Here is a 14,883-nt window from a genome sequence, read left to right as displayed (position 1 = left end):
GAGTACTACAAATGTGAATGCCCAGCAAGAAAACCGTGAGAGGAGGATTGTGGCAGTTAATAACAATCAGGGCCAGTCTGGAACTTCAAATCCCAATCGGGCTTTGGCTGTTCAAGCTGATGAGGGATGTGACTGGTCTGTGCAGTTTGGTGAAGGTGATCAAGGAGGTGGAACAGCTTGTTATGCAAAGATCATCAAGCATGATCATAAAGAAGAGTCCTCTGAAAGTGATGATAGTTCTGGTTATTCGGGTAGTTCTGATGAAGAAGGCTCTATTTCTGGGGATAATCAGTCTGAGCCTGACGTGAAGGAGGAAGGAGGTGCTGATATTCAGGATCTACTGAATGAAGCTGATGAGCTTAAATGTCAGAAATCAATTCTGATTAGGAAGGCGGCTACTGCATCAAAGGAAATGGAGAACTTATTTTCTGAAGATGGAGCTTTTTCTTTTCAAACCGCCTTTATGGCAAACGTTTCAGCCTCTTCTAGTCAGGTAAATTCTGAACCTCCTGCTCCTAGTGTTTGTAAATCATGTGCTGATATGAAGCTTGAATCAGAAAAGCTTCATAGTCATAATCAGAATTTGGTTATTGAACTATCAAAATGCAAAGAGGCGAACATGGCTTTAACTCGGAACGAAAATGATTTTAAATCAGTAATTGAAACATTAAAGAAAAATGTGTCCGAAGTGAACAAAGTAGTTTACCACAAGCAAGTAAGTATAAATGAATACATTAACATTGTGGAAGAAACTAAGAAGCAATTAGCCATTGCCCAATGCGAGAATGATGCGATCAAACAAAAATTGGAAAGTTATTCTAACTCCCAATTTGTGCTTGATCACATCATCGATGTTCAACAACCGAAGGGAAATCAGAAAGGCATAGGGTATAAGAAATGTCCGCCCCCTTTGATGAACAATTATACCAAGATGCCTGATGAGGAGGAAATGCCTCGGTATGAACCCAGTGTGCCTCTTGATGTTGAGGAATTTGCTGCTGGCCTAGGGTTCAAACCGGACAATTCTTCAAACACATCTTCTGAGCAACAAGAAACTTCATCATCCGTGAAGCAAAGTCCTCCAATTATCGAGGACTATGAGACATCGGATGATGAGTCAGAAGTGGATGTAAGTGATCAGAATAAATCACTTAACAAGATGAAAGGAGTAGTTATTCCACGAGAGAATCACATTCTATGTGATCCTGATACTCCTGATGTCTCATCTGTTAAGAAACAAGTGATTGATTCTATCAAAGTTGATAAGACATGTGTGTCTACTGTTAAAAGCAGTAATGTGTTGTATACATTGGTTGGAGATAATAAAATCTACTCAGATCACGTTTTCCCAATTAAAAATGTAAATCAATCCTTGATTGACAAAGTCTTTGAAGACAACACAAATAAATTTTTGGGAAAAACACTTCCGGGAATTGTTGTAACACAATGTGATCCAATTCCTAAGGCTGAGATTAGAAAACAGTTTGGTAATCAAAAATCTTCAACCACTCAACAACCTAGTGCTTCTAATGGTAAACAACCAGTCAAACGAGCTCAAAAACATAAAGTCTCTCAGATGAAATCTGAAACAAAAGGAGCTCGATTTCAAAAGAAAGCAAAAGATGTCAAGTTCGTGTCATCCAAGGGTACTGATAAGATTGAAACTTTTGAGAACAAATCTAACACTGATTTTGTAAAACAAGTAACAATCTTAAAACGTAACAGTGATAACAATTACACTCAATGCACAAATGGGTGTGATGAAAAGGCTAGTACCTCGGGTTCCACGAGTTCGACATCTTGTGGTCAATCAAGTTCTCCCAAGTTTGTTGAAAGGAGAACATGTTTTAAATGTGGAGAAATTGGGCACATCATCAAAAACTGCCCAAATGCTCCAAAGAATAAGTTTGTTGAGAAAGCTCCACCTGAAACAGTTCATCCTCAACGTCGGTCGGTTTCACCTAAACATGATAAACGAACTGTAAAAGAACAAGAAACTAAACTGTGACACCCCAGGAAAACCAGTGAACGATTGAACTTATCTAGCTTCCTCAGTGAGTGCATACCAAATTTCGGGACGAAATTTCCAATTAGTTGGGGATAATGTGACAACTCGAACTTTAGACTTGCTTTGATGTAACGTTACATGCTTACGAGAACTAAATTATATGATCTAATGAATGTTATGATGTTATGTGCCATATGTGTATGCATGCTATACGAATGATTATGTGTTCACGAACCCAAACCGCACAATTTGAACCGATCCGCACAACACTACATTCGAGTGCACAAGCCCTTTGGGCCACACTTTGTACGCGGACCATAAGACAACCGAGTGGGCTCGGCCCACTTCCCCACTCGCAAACACAAAACCACATGTGAGGGCTTGATTTTGATTGTTTTGCAAAAACATCACACACACACAAACCCTAGAAGCTTTTGCTCTCTCTCTCGTTTGCTTGGAACCCGACGGCACACACATCCTCACAACCGAAGATCATTCTCATCCGGATCATCCTTGTTCCTCCACCAATTCGGTTAGTATGATTAAGTGTTGTTGTTATTGTTGTTTGTTGAGGTGTTATAGCTAGTCGACTTATATGTGCTTTTACAATAATAATCGGATTGTTGATATATGAAACTGAATGTTTGTTAATCGGTTAACATGTACGGTTATGATAATATTAATCCATTGTTATGTTCGGCTGTGATATGTAATCGGCTTGCACACAAATCGGATATATATGAATGTATGATGAATCGGCTGTTATGTATTGTTTTGGACAAGTGTTCTCGATTATGTTTGGTATTAGGGTTCATAAGAATTGATGTTGATTTCCCTTGTTTGATCGGTATTTGCCATATTATGAAACTGATAAAGGTTGGTAATTGATGATAATTGTCATGTTTGATCTGATTTCGCAACTGCCTTAGATGTTTGCTAGAATCACGGATAAGTCAATGCAGGAATTATGGAAACCAGTTATACACACGGTTACGACTCAGATTGCGAGTCGAAACCTCACCGTCTCGACTCGAGACCACAAACAGCACCAGCCGAGACCATGGTTGCGAGTCCCGTTGCGACTCGTAACCGAACCATGACGAACCGAGATCACCTTTGAGACTCGTAACCAGCTGTTGCGACTCGAAATCTCCGGTTGCGACTCGAGATCACCGGTTGCGACTCGAGACCGGCTATTCACAAACACTGTTTTGGGCCTACACTGTCACAGGCCCAATCTTATGACTGTTATGATATTGGGCTGCTTTTTGTCATTGGGCCGGGTAATGATTGGACCGAACACTTAGATTGTTTATCGGATTGCTGATACGTGTACGTGTTTGCCATGACTATACGTGATTACTTATGTGATAACATACGGGCATAACTTGAACCGAACCTGACTTGTATGGTAACCCTGTTAGGACGTGGTTGACCACTGTTAGTTCAAGAACCCTTTCCTCTTTGTGTATCTGCCGAGCAAACCAAGGTGAGTTCACACAGCCAAGGCATGGGATTCCCGGGTTGGGAATTGGGTTGGATATGTTGATATTGAAAGAGTTACCCGTACTTACGCATTCTCTAGACCATCGTCCTCAGGTTAGTCAGGACACGTTACGTAAAGCCTACGTAACCCAGTATCTGCCATTTGTCTCCCGGGTCAGGAGGACACGTTACGTAAAGCCTACGTAACCCTATACCATCCACTGGCTTCCAGGTCGGAAGGCCACGCTGCGTAAAGCCTACGTAGCCCCCACGCGTACCACTGTCCTCGGGGAAGGGCACGTCACGTAAAGCCTACGTGACCCTGTACGTTTTCCTGTTCTCGGTAAAGAAGAACACATGGTCGGAAGTTAGTCTAGTAAGTACCGTTAATGAGAAGCCCTCATTAGCCAGGATAAGCATGGGAAGCCCCCACCAGTATTATGAACACAAGGTTTGGGAAGCCCCCACCTTTAGTACACACTAGTATGGGAAGCCCCCACTAGTCATATTTATACACTATGCTATGAACTTACTTTCTGTGAACTCGCTCAACTAGTTGTTGATTATTTGCTGCATGCCTTGCAGGACCTTAGGTACTTTATGGAGCTTGCACAGGGAGGAGCAGGTCGTTGTGGGATTTGGATCATGAACGATATTTGAACTTATAACTATTTTGAATTTACATTTCTATGCTTCCGCCACTTAAATGATGTTTGTTTTGGGACATCAATCATGTCATGATGATTTACATTGATTACTTTTATTATTAAATGCTATGTTTGATATGATTGATGGCTGGATCCTGGTCAGTCACGCTCCCAAGCGGTGGTACTCCGCGGGTGGATTTTGGGGGTGTGACAGATTGGTATCAGAGCCATTGGTTATAGAGAACTTGGTTTTAATATGGGAAAACGTTTTTATTAAAACCGGACTATAACCAGAACAGTGCTCTCAACGATCCACAACGACGCTTCGCTCCACGTGCAAGACTCGACATCCTAGGTAATAAGGTTTATGTTTATTGCCTGTTTGCTAGAACTGCTTAGAACTTTGCTCGCATTACGATTAGATACACACGATACTATAGCATGAGAATCCCTACGTGCTTACACTTTTCTGTCATCGCCCTACTCGCGAACCACTCTCATTTACGTTACTTATTACTATGAAGATCATGTCTGGACGAATCAACATGACACAAGCCCAGCTAGAGGCTCTTGTTCAAGCTCAAGTTGCTGCGGCAGTTGCAGCAGCTCAAGCAGGTAGTATATCCTGCAGTATAGGCACACACTAGGATCTTTGAATCCTACATTAACTCTCGTATTTAACTTCGTCCTATTCGTACACAATAGGTCAGCCAGCGCAGCAAGTTTGCACTTTTAAGAACTTCATGGACTGTCGTCCAAATTCCTTCAGCGGCACAGAGGGGGCAGTGGGACTCCTCCATTGGTTTGAAAAGCTAGAGTCAGTATTCGAAATGTGCGAGTGCCCTGAGGCTCGCAAGGTCAAGTTTGCCACCGGCACTTTGGAAGGAATCGCGCTAACTTGGTGGAACGCCCAAGTTCAGATCTTAGGGTTGGCAGCTGCTAACGCCACCCCATGGAACGATTTTAAGGAACTCATCAAGCGTGAGTATTGCACACGTGAAGATATTCACAAGTTGGAAGACGAGCTGTATAATTTGAAAATGGTTGGATCAGAAATCGAAGCGTATACTAAACGGTCGAACGAGCTGGCCGTTCTGTGTCCTACTATGGTGGACCCTCCATACAAGCGCATTGAGTTGTATCTCAAGGGATTGGCGCCAGAAATTCAGAGCCACGTGACGTCGGCTAACCTCGAAAACATCCAGGAAATCCAACGCCTCGCTCACCGTATCACCGATCAGGCAGTGGACCAGAATAAACTGCCCAAGCGTGTTAATGCTACTGCTAACGTCACCACCTCGGTTACTCCTGCTACGTCTGGTGACAGTAAAAGAAAGTGGGATGGAGATTCCAGCAGAGGCTCAGCATCCGTTCAGTCTCAAGCGCAGCAACAGAAGACTGACCTTTACCAGAGTCCTAGTCAGCAATCCTCTGGTAGTCATAGACAGAGGAGATATCAGGGTAGTCAACCTAGGTGCCACAACTGCAACAGGCATCACCACGGCCCATGTAACAAGGGTCGTTGTCAAAGGTGTCTTAAGATGGGCCACGAGGCCAAAGATTGTAGGAGCCCTCGTCCTGCGAATCAGAATCTGCAGCAGCAACAACCCGCTCCACAGAACCAGCAGCAGCAACAGCAGCCACAGCGTGGAAACCGGGGATGTTTCCAGTGTGGGGCTGAAGGTCACTTCAAACGCGATTGCCCTCAGTTGAACCAGAACCGCAACAACAACAATAACAACCAGGGCAACGGCAACAACAACGGTGGAAACAACAACAACGGCAATGAAGCTCGTGGTCGTGCATTCGTACTAGGTCGAGGCGACGCAGTGAACGATCCCAACGTGGTTATGGGTAAGCTTCTCCTCGACAATATTTACGTTACTGTTTTGTTTGATTCAGGTGCGGATACAAGCTATATGTCTGTGAAAATGTGTCAACTGCTAAAACGTGCACCAACACTTTTACCCACCAAACATGTAGTAGAATTAGCTAACGGTAAAAGTCTAGAAGCCACGCACGTAGTTCAGGGTTGTGATCTTATCCTAGCTGGTCAAGCTTTCTCTATCGATCTTATTCCCATAGTTTTGGGTAGCTTCGACGTCGTGATTGGGATGGATTGGTTGTCCCAACACCAGGCAGAAATCTTATGCAGCGAGAAGGTTATTCGCATTCCTCGTTCTGGTCAGGAACCTCTCGAAGTTCAAGGTGACAAGAGTGGTGCTGTGGTTGGCATCATCTCTTTCTTGAAGGCTCAAAAATGTTTACGTAAGGGGCACACTGCCATTCTGGCACTCGTTACAGACGCGTCAGCAAAGGAAAAGAAATTGGAGGATATTCCAATTGTACGCGATTACCCTCAGGTGTTTCCTGAAGACTTATCTGGCTTACCGCCTCATCGTCAGGTCGAATTTCAGATCGAGCTCGCTCCAGGAGCAGCACCCATTGCTCGCGCGCCATATCGTCTAGCTCCATCAGAATTGGAGGAACTGTCTAAGCAACTGCAGGAACTATTGGAAAAGGGTTTCATCCGTCCAAGCTCTTCGCCTTGGGGAGCTCCAGTACTATTTGTGAAAAAGAAAGACGGTACGTTCAGGATGTGCATCGACTACCGTGAACTCAACAAGGTAACGGTGAAGAACCGTTATCCTCTTCCGCGCATAGATGACTTATTCGACCAGTTGCAAGGGTCGTGTTACTATTCGAAGATAGACTTGAGGTCTGGGTATCATCAGCTGAGAGTCCGGGAGGAGGACGTCTCTAAGACAGCATTCAGAACTCGTTACGGTCACTACGAGTTTCTCGTCATGCCATTCGGGTTAACGAACGCGCCTGCTGTATTTATGGACCTTATGAACAGGGTATGCAAACCCTATCTCGACAAGTTCGTCATAGTGTTCATCGACGACATTCTGATTTACTCCAAGAGTCAGGAGGAACACGAGCAGCATCTTCGTCTTATTTTGGAACTCCTTCGGAAGGAACAGCTGTACGCCAAGCTTTCTAAATGCGACTTCTGGCTTCGTGAAGTCCACTTCTTAGGCCATGTGGTAAACAGGGATGGGATCCATGTCGATCCATCCAAGGTAGATTCGACCAGGAACTGGCCTGCACCACGTACGCCGACAGAAATACGCCAATTCTTGGGTCTGGCAGGTTACTACAGACGGTTTATCAAGGATTTCTCAAAGATTGCTCAGCCGCTTACGCTACTGACACAGAAGGGTGTTACCTATCGCTGGGGAGAGCCCCAGGAGACTGCGTTTCAACACTTAAAGGATAGACTTTGCAGCGCACCTATCCTCTCTTTGCCAGAAGGCACAGATGATTTCGTAGTTTATTGTGATGCATCCATTCGGGGACTGGGATGTGTGTTAATGCAGCGTGATAAAGTTATTGCCTACGCCTCTCGTCAACTCAAGGTTCATGAACGGAACTACACGACGCACGATTTAGAGCTGGGAGCTGTCGTTTTCGCGCTTAAGATATGGCGACATTACCTGTACGGTACCAGGTGCACGATTTACACCGATCACAGGAGTCTCGAGCATATCCTTAAGCAGAAGGACTTGAACATGCGTCAACGACGATGGGTCGAGTTACTTAACGATTACGAATGCGCTATCAAGTATCATCCAGGCAAAGCCAATGTTGTGGCTGATGCCCTCAGTCGAAAGGACACCTTACCGAAGCGCGTGCGAGCGCTACAACTTACGATTTAGTCTAGCCTTCCTGCACAGATACGAGCTGCTCAGATAGAAGCACTGAAACCCGAAAACGTCAAGGCTGAAGCCTTACGCGGCTCACGACAACAGATGGAACAGAAGGCAGACGGCGCCTACTATGTAACGGGCCGGATTTGGGTCCCACTTTATGGCGGTTTACGCGAACTTGTAATGGATGAAGCTCACAAGTCTCGCTATTCGGTACATCCAGGGTCGGATAAAATGTACCACGACATTAGCACTACTTATTGGTGGCCTAGTATGAAGGCCCACATCGCTACGTACGTTGGAAAGTGTTTGACCTGTGCAAGAGTCAAGGTTGAATATCAGAAACCAGCTGGCCTACTTCAGCAGCCTAAGATACCTCAATGGAAATGGGAAGAAATTTCCATGGATTTCGTTACAGGCCTACCTAGATCCCAGCGTGGGAACGATACGATATGGGTGATCGTGGATCGACTCACCAAGTCTGCACATTTCCTGCCGATTAAGGAAACGGACAAGTTCTCCACACTCGCAGACGTCTATCTTAAAGAAGTTGTTTCGAGGCATGGGGTGCCCACATCTATCATTTCGGATCGCGACGCACGATTCACGTCAGAGCTTTGGCAAGCGATGCACAAATCTTTCGGCTCACGATTAGACATGAGCACAGCATATCACCCTCAGACGGATGGGCAGTCTGAGCGAACGATCCAAACGCTTGAAGACATGCTTCGAGCATGCGTTATCGATTACGGCAACGGCTGGGAAAAGCATCTCCCTTTGGTGGAGTTCTCGTATAATAATAGTTATCACACCAGCATTCAAGCCGCTCCATTCGAGGCATTGTACGGGCGTAAATGCCGGTCACCTCTCTGTTGGGCAGAGGTGGGGGATAGTCAGATTACGGGTCCAGAGATTGTAGTGGACGCCACAGAAAAGATTGCACAGATACGACAACGTATGGCGGCAGCACGCGACCGTCAGAAAGCCTACGCGGACAAGCGTAGAAAGCCATTGGAATTTGAGGTCGGGGACCGGGTTTTATTGAAAGTTTCACCCTGGAAGGGTGTGGTTCGTTTTGGCAAACGGGGCAAACTGAATCCACGATACGTCGGACCATTCGAAATTATAGAAAAGATTGGCAAAGTAGCCTACAAGTTGAACCTACCAGCTGAACTCGGGGCAGTTCACAATGTCTTTCATGTATCAAACTTAAAGAAGTGCCTATCAGATGAAAACCTCATCATTCCTTTTAAGGAACTTACTATCGACGAGCGGTTGCAGTTCGTCGAGGAACCAGTGGAAATCACGGACCGGGATGTGAAGGTCCTCAAACACAAGAGAATCCCTCTTGTACGAGTTCGTTGGAACTCCAAACGTGGCCCAGAGTACACCTGGGAACGCGAAGAAAGGATGACAGAAAAGTACCCCCAGTTATTCGAAACCAATGCTACCACTACTGAGGCTGAAGCTACTACTTCGGAATTTCGGGACGAAATTCCAGATCAACGGGGGGAGGATGTGACACCCCAGGAAAACCAGTGAACGATTGAACTTATCTAGCTTCCTCAGTGAGTGCATACCAAATTTCGGGACGAAATTTCCAATTAGTTGGGGATAATGTGACAACTCGAACTTTAGACTTGCTTTGATGTAACGTTACATGCTTACGAGAACTAAATTATATGATCTAATGAATGTTATGATGTTATGTGCCATATGTGTATGCATGCTATACGAATGATTATGTGTTCACGAACCCAAACCGCACAATTTGAACCGATCCGCACAACACTACATTCGAGTGCACAAGCCCTTTGGGCCACACTTTGTACGCGGACCATAAGACAACCGAGTGGGCTCGGCCCACTTCCCCACTCGCAAACACAAAACCACATGTGAGGGCTTGATTTTGATTGTTTTGCAAAAACATCACACACACACAAACCCTAGAAGCTTTTGCTCTCTCTCTCGTTTGCTTGGAACCCGACGGCACACACATCCTCACAACCGAAGATCATTCTCATCCGGATCATCCTTGTTCCTCCACCAATTCGGTTAGTATGATTAAGTGTTGTTGTTATTGTTGTCTGTTGAGGTGTTATAGCTAGTCGACTTATATGTGCTTTTACAATAATAATCGGATTGTTGATATATGAAACTGAATGTTTGTTAATCGGTTAACATGTACGGTTATGATAATATTAATCCATTGTTATGTTCGGCTGTGATATGTAATCGGCTTGCACACAAATCGGATATATATGAATGTATGATGAATCGGCTGTTATGTATTGTTTTGGACAAGTGTTCTCGATTATGTTTGGTATTAGGGTTCATAAGAATTGATGTTGATTTCCCTTGTTTGATCGGTATTTGCCATATTATGAAACTGATAAAGGTTGGTAATTGATGATAATTGTCATGTTTGATCTGATTTCGAAACTGCCTTAGATGTTTGCTAGAATCACGGATAAGTCAATGCAGGAATTATGGAAACCAGTTACACACACGGTTGCGACTCAGATTGCGAGTCGAAACCTCACCGTCTCGACTCGAGACCACAAACAGCACCAGCCGAGACCATGGTTGCGAGTCCCGTTGCGACTCGTAACCGGACCATGACGAACCGAGATCACCTTTGAGACTCGTAACCAGCTGTTGCGACTTGAAATCTCCGGTTGCGACTCGAGATCACCGGTTGCGACTCGAGACCGGCTATTCACAAACACTGTTTTGGGCCTACACTGTCACAGGCCCAATCTTATGACTGTTATGATATTGGGCTGCTTTTTGTCATTGGGCCGGGTAATGATTGGACCGAACACTTAGATTGTTTATCAGATTGCTGATACGTGTACGTGTTTGCCATGACTATACGTGATTACTTATGTGATAACATACGGGCATAACTTGAACCGAACCTGACTTGTATGGTAACCCTGTTAGGACGTGGTTGACCACTGTTAGTTCAAGAACCCTTTCCTCTTTGTGTATCTGCCGAGCAAACCAAGGTTGACCATCGTCCTCAGGTTAGTCAGGACACGTTACGTAAAGCCTACGTAACCCAGTATCTGCCATTTGTCTCCCGGGTCGGGAGGACACGTTACGTAAAGCCTACGTAACCCAATACCATCCACTGGCTTCCAGGTCGGAAGGCCACGCTGCGTAAAGCCTACGTAGCCCCCACGCGTACCACTGTCCTCGGGGAAGGGCACGTCACGTAAGGCCTATGTGACCCTGTACGTTTTCCTGTTCTCGGTAAAGAAGAACACATGGTCGGAAGTTAGTCTAGTAAGTACCGTTAATGAGAAGCCCTCATTAGCCAGGATAAGCATGGGAAGCCCCCACCAGTATTATGAACACAAGTTTTGGGAAGCCCCCACCTTTAGTACACACTAGTATGGGAAGCCCCCACTAGTCATATTTATACACTATGCTATGAACTTACTTTCTGTGAACTCGCTCAACTAGTTGTTGATTATTTGCTGCATGCCTTGCAGGACCTTAGGTACTTTATGGAGCTTGCACAGGGAGGAGCAGGTCGTTGTGAGATTTGGATCATGAACGATATTTGAACTTATAACTATTTTGAATTTACATTTCTATGCTTCCGCCACTTAAACGATGTTTGTTTTGGGACATCAATCATGTCATGATGATTTACATTGATTACTTTTATTATTAAATGCTATGTTTGATATGATTGATGGCTGGATCCTGGTCAGTCACGCTCCCAAGCGGTGGTACTCCGCGGGTGGATTTTGGGGGTGTGACATAAACAACGACGAAAGAACATGAAAACTGTTGTAAAAGCTTTAAAATCTGAAGTTAAAACAGTTCAAAGGGAACCAAGTGTGTCACAACCTGTAAAACCAGAATCTTCAAAAACTGGTAGGCAAAAACGAACTTGGTTACCTAAGGCGGGTGACAATTCAGGGGGAGCAATTGTTCTTGAAAATCATCAAGAGATTGATATCACGTTTCGTGATGCTAAGGGACGACCCAAGACCACTAAGGCTTGGGTCCCCATTCTCAACTGATGTTTTTAAATGACATGTGCAGGATGTTCTAGGAGGAACTATTAACAGTCACTGGATTGTTGATAGTGGAGCATCCAGGCACATGACTGGCGACTTACGGCTCATATACGACGTGAGAAACATTAGAGGAGGGTATGTTGCTTTTGCAGGAGACAAAGGCGGATTCATCACTGGAGAGGGAAGTATCTCAAATGGTATGGTGTGGTTTGATAAGATCAATTATGTTAAGCAAATTGATCATAATCTTCTCAGTGTGTCGCAAATCTGCGATAAAAAATTCTCTGTGCATTTTGATGATGCCGGCTGCTATGTGCTGAAACCTGGATTCAAAATTCCACAAGAATGGATTCTCTTATCTGCTCCGAGAGTTAATGATCTTTATATTCTCGACATGAGCCAAGCGATTACTACATCTGCACAAGTCACTTGCTTTGTCTCAAAAGGCACGGAAAAGGAGTCTATATCTTGGCACAGAAGAATGGGACACATTCACTTGAGAAAGATGAACCATTTGGTGAAAAATAATCTTGTGAATGGTGTGCCTGTGAGAAGTTTTCATTTACAAGATATCTGTGTCTCGTGCCAAAAAGGGAAGCAAACAAAGAAGTCTCACCCTTTGAAGAAAATCAACACTGTCAGCATGCCTCTCGAACGTCTTCATATGGATCTTTTTGGACCTATGAAGCACAAGACAACATTCGGAGATGCTTATTGTCTAGTTGTTACTGATGATTATTCTAGATTTTCTTGGGTATCCTTCATGGCACACAAGAGTCAAACTCCTGGCATCCTCAAGGATCTTCTTACAATGTTGGAGAATCTCTATTCGTTGAAAGTGAAGAGGATCCGAAGCGACAATGGAACCGAATTCAAGAACCAAGTTATGGATGAGTTTTGTACTTCTAAAGGCATTCTTCATGAGTACAGTTCTCGTTATACTCCACAACAAAATGGTGTCGCGGAGAGGAAGAATCGAACGATTATAGAAACTGCAAGAACAATGTTAGTAGAGTCGGAACTCCGTATTCAATTCTGGGGGGAGGCTGTATCGGCTGCATGCTACACGTTAAACAGAGTTCTTACAGTAAAGAGACATGGCAAAACTTGCTTCGAACTCCTTCAGAAAAGGAAACCGGATCTTTCTTACCTAGAACCGTTTGGTGCTCCATGTACTATGATTGAGCCGGATGGAAAGTTTGGAGCAAGAGCTATCGAGGGTTTCTTCCTTGGATATGCTACTCCGAATTTTCGTGTTTGGAATCTGGCTACCAAAAAGATTGAGCTTTGGAGTGAAGTGAGGGTTCAAAGGTACACGAGTCCTGTTAGGGCTCCGGGTGATCCGTGGATGTTCGATTATGATGGACTATTTGACTCCTTCAATCTGCCAACCTTTGACGAAGAGTCAGCAGCGGCTAGGATGTTGTTGGAAAGTGACAACGCTGCTGTCTCGCCTTTGGTTAGACCTATTGTTGTTGACCCTCAAGCTTCTTCGTCTGTCAACAATATGGTTCAAAATGAGGTTTATGAAGATGCTGCTGATTATAATGAATCTTCTGAAGATGATGAATATCATGCTGCAGCTGAAGGATCTTCGGCTCCAGCTGCTCCTGTTCAAGGTGCTTCTGTTGATACACCTCATATGCAGAATGTAGACACTGCTGAAGGGAATGCATCCACCTCTACACACATTCCTGGTGTGGAGTTGGTTGTTGATCTTAATCTTAACAATTTGGGTATCAATGCACGTGTGTCAGAAAATCCTGAAATGAGGATTCATGATACCCACCCCCAGCAGAATATTATAGGAGATGTCCATCGCGGTGTGCAGACGCGTAATCAGCTGAGAAACAACCGGAATGCTGGTTTGTATTCAGCCATAAGAGAATCTGGTCAACAAAATGACTGGTCCTTCGCGTGTTACGTGTCACAAGAAGAACCAAAATCGTGGAAAGAAGCGTTGAAAGGCAGTGCTTGGGTTGAAGCCATGCAGGAAGAATTGCAGCAATTTCAAAAGCTTGGTGTTTGGAAGCTTGTTGAAAAACCTGAGAACTACAAGAAAATTGGCACTCGATGGGTTTTCAAATGCAAGAAAGACGACCGTGGAGTGGTAATTCGGAACAAAGCTCGTTTAGTCTTTCAAGTTTTTCGTCAGATAGAAGGAATCGACTACAACGAAGTCTATGCACCTGTTGCACGTCTGGAAGCAATTCGGATCTTTCTGGCTTATGCCTCATTCAAAGGATTCAAGGTTTACCAGATGGACGTCAAAAGTGCATTTCTACATGGTGTGGTTGAAGAAGAGGTATATGTCGAACAGCCTCCAGGTTTTGAAGATCATGTCCATCCCGATCGGGTTTGGTTGCTCAACAAAGCTCTCTATGGTCTTCATCAAGCGCCACGAGCTTGGTATGCAACCTTATCCACCTATCTGCTGAAGAACGGTTTTCGAAGAGGTCTTATCGATTGTACTCTCTTCATCAAAGAACAAGATGGAGATCTTCTTCTGGTACAGGTATATGTTGATGACATTATTTTTGGTTCTACTAATGATGTTTTGTGTAGGAATTTCGAGCGCATTATGCAGGATAAATTCGAGATGAGTGCTATGGGGGAGATGACCTTTTTCTTGGGCCTACAAGTGCAACAAACTGAGTCTGGGATATTCATCCATCAGACTAAATATGTTGGTGACATCTTGAGCCGGTTCCAGATGTCCGATGCAACGCCCATTGGTACCCCACTGCCACAAAATCACGGAATTACTCCAGACTTGAAGGGTGAAGCTGTTAGCCCCTCGTACTATCGCGCAATGATCGGATCTCTTATGTACCTCACAGCATCAAGGCCAGACATAATGTACCCAACGTGCCTGCTTGCCAGATATCAAGTCAACCCGAAGGCCTCACATCTTGCAGCTGTAAAAAGGATTTTTCGTTATTTGAAGGGTTACCCTGACACCGGTCTATGGTACCCTAGGGATAATAACTTTG

The sequence above is a fragment of the Helianthus annuus genome, chromosome 10 (genome assembly GCF_002127325.2).
Source record: "Helianthus annuus cultivar XRQ/B chromosome 10, HanXRQr2.0-SUNRISE, whole genome shotgun sequence".
In the NCBI taxonomy this organism is placed as follows: domain Eukaryota; kingdom Viridiplantae; phylum Streptophyta; class Magnoliopsida; order Asterales; family Asteraceae; genus Helianthus; species Helianthus annuus.
Note: the sequence above shows the minus strand (reverse complement) of the source record.